The sequence below is a fragment of the Schistocerca americana genome, unplaced genomic scaffold, assembly GCF_021461395.2.
Source record: "Schistocerca americana isolate TAMUIC-IGC-003095 unplaced genomic scaffold, iqSchAmer2.1 HiC_scaffold_544, whole genome shotgun sequence".
NCBI classification, from domain to species: Eukaryota; Metazoa; Arthropoda; class Insecta; order Orthoptera; family Acrididae; genus Schistocerca; species Schistocerca americana.
Window position 1 is genome coordinate 72,501 of NW_025726285.1, and position 7,500 is coordinate 80,000.

Consider the following 7,500-nt stretch of genomic DNA (forward strand, 5'->3'; position numbering starts at 1 on the left):
TTCCTCGTTCATGGGGAACAATTGCAAGCCCCAATCCCTAGCACGAAGGAGGTTCAGCGGGTTACCCCGACCTTTCGGCCTAGGAAGACACGCTGATTCCTTCAGTGTAGCGCGCGTGCGGCCCAGAACATCTAAGGGCATCACAGACCTGTTATTGCTCAATCTCGTGCGGCTAGAAGCCGCCTGTCCCTCTAAGAAGAAAAGTAATCGCTGACAGCACGAAGGATGTCACGCGACTAGTTAGCAGGCTAGAGTCTCGTTCGTTATCGGAATTAACCAGACAAATCGCTCCACCAACTAAGAACGGCCATGCACCACCACCCACCGAATCAAGAAAGAGCTATCAATCTGTCAATCCTTCCGGTGTCCGGGCCTGGTGAGGTTTCCCGTGTTGAGTCAAATTAAGCCGCAGGCTCCACTCCTGGTGGTGCCCTTCCGTCAATTCCTTTAAGTTTCAGCTTTGCAACCATACTTCCCCCGGAACCCAAAAGCTTTGGTTTCCCGGAGGCTGCCCGCCGAGTCATCGGAGGAACTGCGGCGGATCGCTGGCTGGCATCGTTTATGGTTAGAACTAGGGCGGTATCTGATCGCCTTCGAACCTCTAACTTTCGTTCTTGATTAATGAAAACATACTTGGCAAATGCTTTCGCTTCTGTTCGTCTTGCGACGATCCAAGAATTTCACCTCTAACGTCGCAATACGAATGCCCCCGCCTGTCCCTATTAATCATTACCTCGGGTTCCGAAAACCAACAAAATAGAACCGAGGTCCTATTCCATTATTCCATGCACACAGTATTCAGGCGGGCTTGCCTGCTTTAAGCACTCTAATTTGTTCAAAGTAAACGTGCCGGCCCACCGAGACACTCACTCAAGAGCACCCTGGTAGGATTGCAACGGGGTCCGCCTCGGGACGCACGAGCACGCACGAGGCGCGTCGCACGCCTTCAGCTCGCCCCACCGGCAGGACGTCCCACGATACATGCCAGTTAAACACCGACGGGCGGTGAACCAACAGCGTGGGACACAAATCCAACTACGAGCTTTTTAACCGCAACAACTTTAATATACGCTATTGGAGCTGGAATTACCGCGGCTGCTGGCACCAGACTTGCCCTCCAATAGATACTCGTTAAAGGATTTAAAGTGTACTCATTCCGATTACGGGGCCTCGGATGAGTCCCGTATCGTTATTTTTCGTCACTACCTCCCCGTGCCGGGAGTGGGTAATTTGCGCGCCTGCTGCCTTCCTTGGATGTGGTAGCCGTTTCTCAGGCTCCCTCTCCGGAATCGAACCCTGATTCCCCGTTACCCGTTACAACCATGGTAGGCGCAGAACCTACCATCGACAGTTGATAAGGCAGACATTTGAAAGATGCGTCGCCGGTACGAGGACCGTGCGATCAGCCCAAAGTTATTCAGAGTCACCAAGGCAAACGGACCGGACGAGCCGACCGATTGGTTTTGATCTAATAAAAGCGTCCCTTCCATCTCTGGTCGGGACTCTGTTTGCATGTATTAGCTCTAGAATTACCACAGTTATCCAAGTAACGTGGGTACGATCTAAGGAACCATAACTGATTTAATGAGCCATTCGCGGTTTCACCTTAATGCGGCTTGTACTGAGACATGCATGGCTTAATCTTTGAGACAAGCATATGACTACTGGCAGGATCAACCAGGGAGCTGCGTCAACTAGAGCTGAGCAGCCGGCCGCCCGGGAGTGTGTCCCGGGGGCCCGCGCGAACACGCAAGCGTCCGCTCAATTATTCTGCAAACAGGAGGAGGCTGAGCTCCCCTGCACGATACACCTCGAAACCCTCTCAGGTCCCGGCGGCGCGCAGCGCCGTCCTAAGTACTTGGTCGGGTTCGAGAGAGGCGCAATCGCCCGGAGTTTGGCGAGTAGACGCTTTAGGTGCGACCACCCGTGCTCCCAACTGAGCTTGCCGCTGCCGACAGAGGCCCGGGAGCGTGCTGTCGTGGCATTGCCGGCGGGAGACAACACGCGCCACCTACGGTGGCCGGCAGCTCCAACGCCAGCGCCACAGAAGGACAAAAGCCCCACTTGGGTGCCGAAGCGAACTCTCCCAGCACAGCGCACGCGCCAACACGTCCGCACAGCTGCGATACAAACCACCTGCGAGAACCGCAGAGGCGACCGAGCAGCAGACGGCGTCGCGGCGCCGAGCGCCGGGCGGCGGCGCATCCTCAGCGCACACAGTCCTCAATCGGACCAGCACACTGCAGATGTCCACCGCGCTTCGCACCGGGCCCGCGAGGACCTACTTTGGCCGCACGGCGCCGCGTGCAGGGTGCGCCGGCGCGCAGCTGCGCCGCCTGCCGCCTCCGTCGGCCGGCGCGCCTGCCACTGGCCGCCCCCACCAGCCGGCTGTAGCGCGTGCGCCCACGCACCGCGCGGCCAGCACGCCGGGAGGCCCCCCCTCACCGGCCGGGGACGGTCCCACCCAGCCACCGCCGCGTATCGCTTCACACCCACATGCCATTCACGTTCGTGGGCATGGTGGGTATCGCTGAAACAACCGGTTGGTAGCTCAACCGATCGTCGCCATCACTGATTCACCTCTAGCGAGAACAACCGCACCACAACGGTTTACCAGTTGTTCATTTGCGTAACGTCACCAGCAAACGTAGACGTCCATCGCCATTTGCAAATTCAACGATTGTTGCATGCCTGTGTCAGGTGTCACGACACACTATGTCTGCCCACATACACGCAACAACATGTGCACGCTTCGCGAACACGTGGAAGGTGGCCCCCGTACGTATGCGATGTCCATTGCGCGAACGACTGTCAACCGGCCTCTGTCGCATGTCGCAGATGTGGAACGCAGTGCACCATGCTGTCACGGTGTGTGAGAAGAGACGACTACGTCTGACAACACGCGCCACTACATCAACAGACGGCTCATGCTGATCGCCATCCAGGGCATACCACACTGCAATCCGGCTCTTATAGGGAGACGACACATAGCTGAGTGCACAACAGTTGGACCGCATGGTTCGCCGTTGTTGGCGCAGTCGTTGTACGGTCACATGTACCACGATGTATCATTCAGTACATGAGGACCAATGTGCAGTACAGTGTGTGATTTGGACGTACAACATCAGCGGACAGTTGACACAGGCCGTACCACAGCGTAGGCTAAGTGCTTCGCCATGCGAATGCCAATGAACAACTGCGAAGGGCATTGAGCATGTACGTCCTGCTGCCATCCACATTACAGTGTATCGCTGCAAGGTGTTTAACATGAAGCGATACACTGGGGACCAGGCAGTGCGAGTAGCAAACTATATTGCGGGGGTTGCAGTTAGGCAACACTACACTAATTTAACGCGTCGTATGACAATTACAGAGCGGGTTAAGGCCCAACGTGTGTTGGGTTAAGGCCCAACGTGTGTTGGGTTAAGGCCCAACGTGTGTTGGGTTAAGGCCCAACGTGTGTTGGGTTAAGGCCCAACGTGTGTTGGGTTAAGGCCCAACGTGTGTTGGGTTAAGGCCCAACGTGTGTTGGGTTAAGGCCCAACGTGTGTTGGGTTAAGGCCCAACGTGTGTTGGGTTAAGGCCCAACGTGTGTTGGGTTAAGGCCCAACGTGTGTTGGGTTAAGGCCCAACGTGTGTTGGGTTAAGGCCCAACGTGTGTTGGGTTAAGGCCCAACGTGTGTTGGGTTAAGGCCCAACGTGTGTTGGGTTAAGGCCCAACGTGTGTTGGGTTAAGGCCCAACGTGGGTTGGGTTAAGGCGCAACGTGGGTTGGGTTAAGGCCCAACGTGGGTTGGGTTAAGGCGCAACGTGGGTTGGGTTAAGGCGCAACGTGGGTTGGGTTAAGGCGCAACGTGGGTTAGGTTAAGGCGCAACGTGGGTTAGGTTAAGGCGCAACGTAGGTTAGGTTAAGGCGCAATATAGGTTAGGTTAAGGCGCAATATAGGTTAGGTTAAGGCGCAATATAGGTTAGGTTAAGGCGCAATATAGGTTAGGTTAAGGCGCAATATAGGTTAGGTTAAGGCGCAATATAGGTTAGGTTAAGGCGCAACGTAGGTTAGGTTAAGGCGCAACATAGGTTAGGTTAAGGCGCAACATAGGTTAGGTTAAGGCGCAACATGGGTTAGGTTAAGGCGCAATATAGGTTAGGTTAAGGCACAATATGGGTTAGGTTAAGGCACAATATGGGTTAGGTTAAGGCACAATATGGGTTAGGTTAAGGCACAATATGGGTTAGGTTAAGGCACAATATGGGTTAGGTTAAGGCACAATATGGGTTAGGTTAAGGCACAATATGGGTTAGGTTAAGGCACAATATGGGTTAGGTTAAGGCACAATATGGGTTAGGTTAAGGCACAATATGGGTTAGGTTAAGGCACAATATGGGTTAGGTTAAGGCACAATATGGGTTAGGTTAAGGCACAATATGGGTTAGGTTAAGGCACAATATGGGTTAGGTTAAGGCACAATATGGGTTAGGTTAAGGCACAATATGGGTTAGGTTAAGGCACAATATGGGTTAGGTTAAGGCACAATATGGGTTAGGTTAAGGCACAATATGGGTTAGGTTAAGGCACAATATGGGTTAGGTTAAGGCACAATATGGGTTAGGTTAAGGCACAATATGGGTTAGGTTAAGGCACAATATGGGTTAGGTTAAGGCACAATATGGGTTAGGTTAAGGCACAATATGGGTTAGGTTAAGGCACAATATGGGTTAGGTTAAGGCACAATATGGGTTAGGTTAAGGCACAATGTGGGTTAGGTTAAGGCACAATGTGGGTTAGGTTAAGGCACAATGTGGGTTAGGTTAAGGCACAATGTGGGTTAGGTTAAGGCACAACGTGGGTTAGGTTAAGGCACAACGTGGGTTAGGTTAAGGCACAACGTGGGTTAGGTTAAGGCACAACGTGGGTTAGGTTAAGGCACAACGTGGGTTAGGTTAAGGCACAACGTGGGTTAGGTTAAGGCACAACGTGGGTTAGGTTAAGGCACAATACGGGTTAGGTTAAGGCACAATACGGGTTAGGTTAAGGCACAATACGGGTTAGGTTAAGGCACAATACGGGTTAGGTTAAGGCACAATACGGGTTAGGTTAAGGCACAATACGGGTTAGGTTAAGGCACAATACGGGTTAGGTTAAGGCACAATACGGGTTAGGTTAAGGCACAATACGGGTTAGGTTAAGGCACAATACGGGTTAGGTTAAGGCACAATACGGGTTAGGTTAAGGCACAATACGGGTTAGGTTAAGGCACAATACGGGTTAGGTTAAGGCACAATACGGGTTAGGTTAAGGCACAATACGGGTTAGGTTAAGGCACAATACGGGTTAGGTTAAGGTACAATACGGGTTAGGTTAAGGCACAATACGGGTTAGGTTAAGGCACAATACGGGTTAGGTTAAGGCACAATATGGGTTAGGTTAAGGCACAATATGGGTTAGGTTAAGGCACAATATGGGTTAGGTTAAGGCACAATATGGGTTAGGTTAAGGCACAATATGGGTTAGGTTAAGGCACAATATGGGTTAGGTTAAGGCACAATATGGGTTAGGTTAAGGCACAATATGGGTTAGGTTAAGGCACAATATGGGTTAGGTTAAGGCACAATATGGGTTAGGTTAAGGCACAATATGGGTTAGGTTAAGGCACAATATGGGTTAGGTTAAGGCACAATATGGGTTAGGTTAAGGCACAACGTGGGTTAGGTTAAGGCACAACGTGGGTTAGGTTAAGGCACAACGTGGGTTAGGTTAAGGCACAACGTGGGTTAGGTTAAGGCACAACGTGGGTTAGGTTAAGGCACAACGTGGGTTAGGTTAAGGCACAACGTGGGTTAGGTTAAGGCACAACGTGGGTTAGGTTAAGGCACAACGTGGGTTAGGTTAAGGCACAATACGGGTTAGGTTAAGGCACAATACGGGTTAGGTTAAGGCACAATACGGGTTAGGTTAAGGCACAATACGGGTTAGGTTAAGGCACAATACGGGTTAGGTTAAGGCACAATACGGGTTAGGTTAAGGCACAATACGGGTTAGGTTAAGGCACAATACGGGTTAGGTTAAGGCACAATACGGGTTAGGTTAAGGCACAATACGGGTTAGGTTAAGGCACAACGTGGGTTAGGTTAAGGCACAACGTGGGTTAGGTTAAGGCACAACGTGGGTTAGGTTAAGGCACAACGTGGGTTAGGTTAAGGCACAACGTGGGTTAGGTTAAGGCACAACGTGGGTTAGGTTAAGGCACAACGTGGGTTAGGTTAAGGCACAATACGGGTTAGGTTAAGGCACAATACGGGTTAGGTTAAGGCACAATACGGGTTAGGTTAAGGCACAATACGGGTTAGGTTAAGGCACAATACGGGTTAGGTTAAGGGACAATACGGGTTAGGTTAAGGCACAATACGGGTTAGGTTAAGGCACAATACGGGTTAGGTTAAGGCACAATACGGGTTAGGTTAAGGTACACATTGTTGTAAGGAAAGGTGTTTTGGGGGGGGGGGGGGCCGGTTTGTTGATTGTGATTATCGTAAGTAAATGACTGCGGCATCATCTGATTTGCCACGTCAGGGTGCACCTTTGGCTCATAACAGGCGGCGCTCTGATTCCATGCTTGTGGCAGACCTGTGTCTTTCATTCCTGCCATTGTTTGTGTGCTGTGACAGGAGGCAGTATTGTGATGTTGGGTGTACCCCTGTGTAGGACATGTGTGGGTGTTGGTGGCTTAGCTGAGCAATGGTGGTTGTCGGAAGGGTGGGATATTCTGTTTTGTGAGTGGACCTCCCGGTCTGGTTATGATAGTGTGGATAGTCTAATGTGGCGGAGAGGATGCACTGGGTGTTGTTCCATGCTGGTGCTTACATATTGTCTCTGTGCCTGTTACAGGCAGAGAGTAGTGCGTGATAAGAGTGTCTGGCTGACGTGTGGTTGTGATTGTGAGCAGAGTCTTTCAGCATGTATACGGACAGTTGTATACATTATCTGTATTTTGATGGCTCTATCTATTACTAATCAGCGCCGTGTATACGTTTCATCCGGTTCCAGTCGAAACTGTTGTATCTCTGTACATTAGTGACACGGCGAGGCCGCCATGTAGTTACTCGTCTCGGCAGCTTCCACCGGTGTATGGCAAATGATTATAAGGAATCAGTCTAGTCGTCAATACCGATAGTGTGACGTCACATGTCTGGGGTGGGGGACGCTGCGCCCTTCCGGTGGGTCATGGCCTAGAAAGACTCTTCCCACGCAGGGGGGCTTGGACTGTCATTGACTCTTCCGAGTAATATACTTGCCGTACGTTTTTGCGACTGCGAGTGCAACGCTCACCGGTACCGACATGGATGGAGCGCCTCCTAGCTGACCGCTGAGCATCTGCATTCGTACAGAGAGCAACGCGATCGCGTCTGTAGCTCGTAAGTGGTACAGCTCGCAGCTCATGTATAGGGACAGCGGGAATGTCGCATATTGGACATAACTCTTCATGAAACGCACGTTATAGG

General features: G+C 51.5%; 1 non-coding gene across 1 annotated transcript in view; it reads right to left on the reverse strand.

Moving 5' to 3' along the window:
• Window positions 1–1,684, reverse strand: part of LOC124586190 — a 1,910-nt gene extending 226 nt beyond the window's left edge. The window contains exon 1 of the ribosomal RNA XR_006975099.1: window positions 1–1,684. This exon is cut by the window's left edge and continues 226 nt beyond it. This is a non-coding gene — a ribosomal RNA (small subunit ribosomal RNA).
• Between the last annotated feature and the right edge of the window lie 5,816 nt (window positions 1,685–7,500).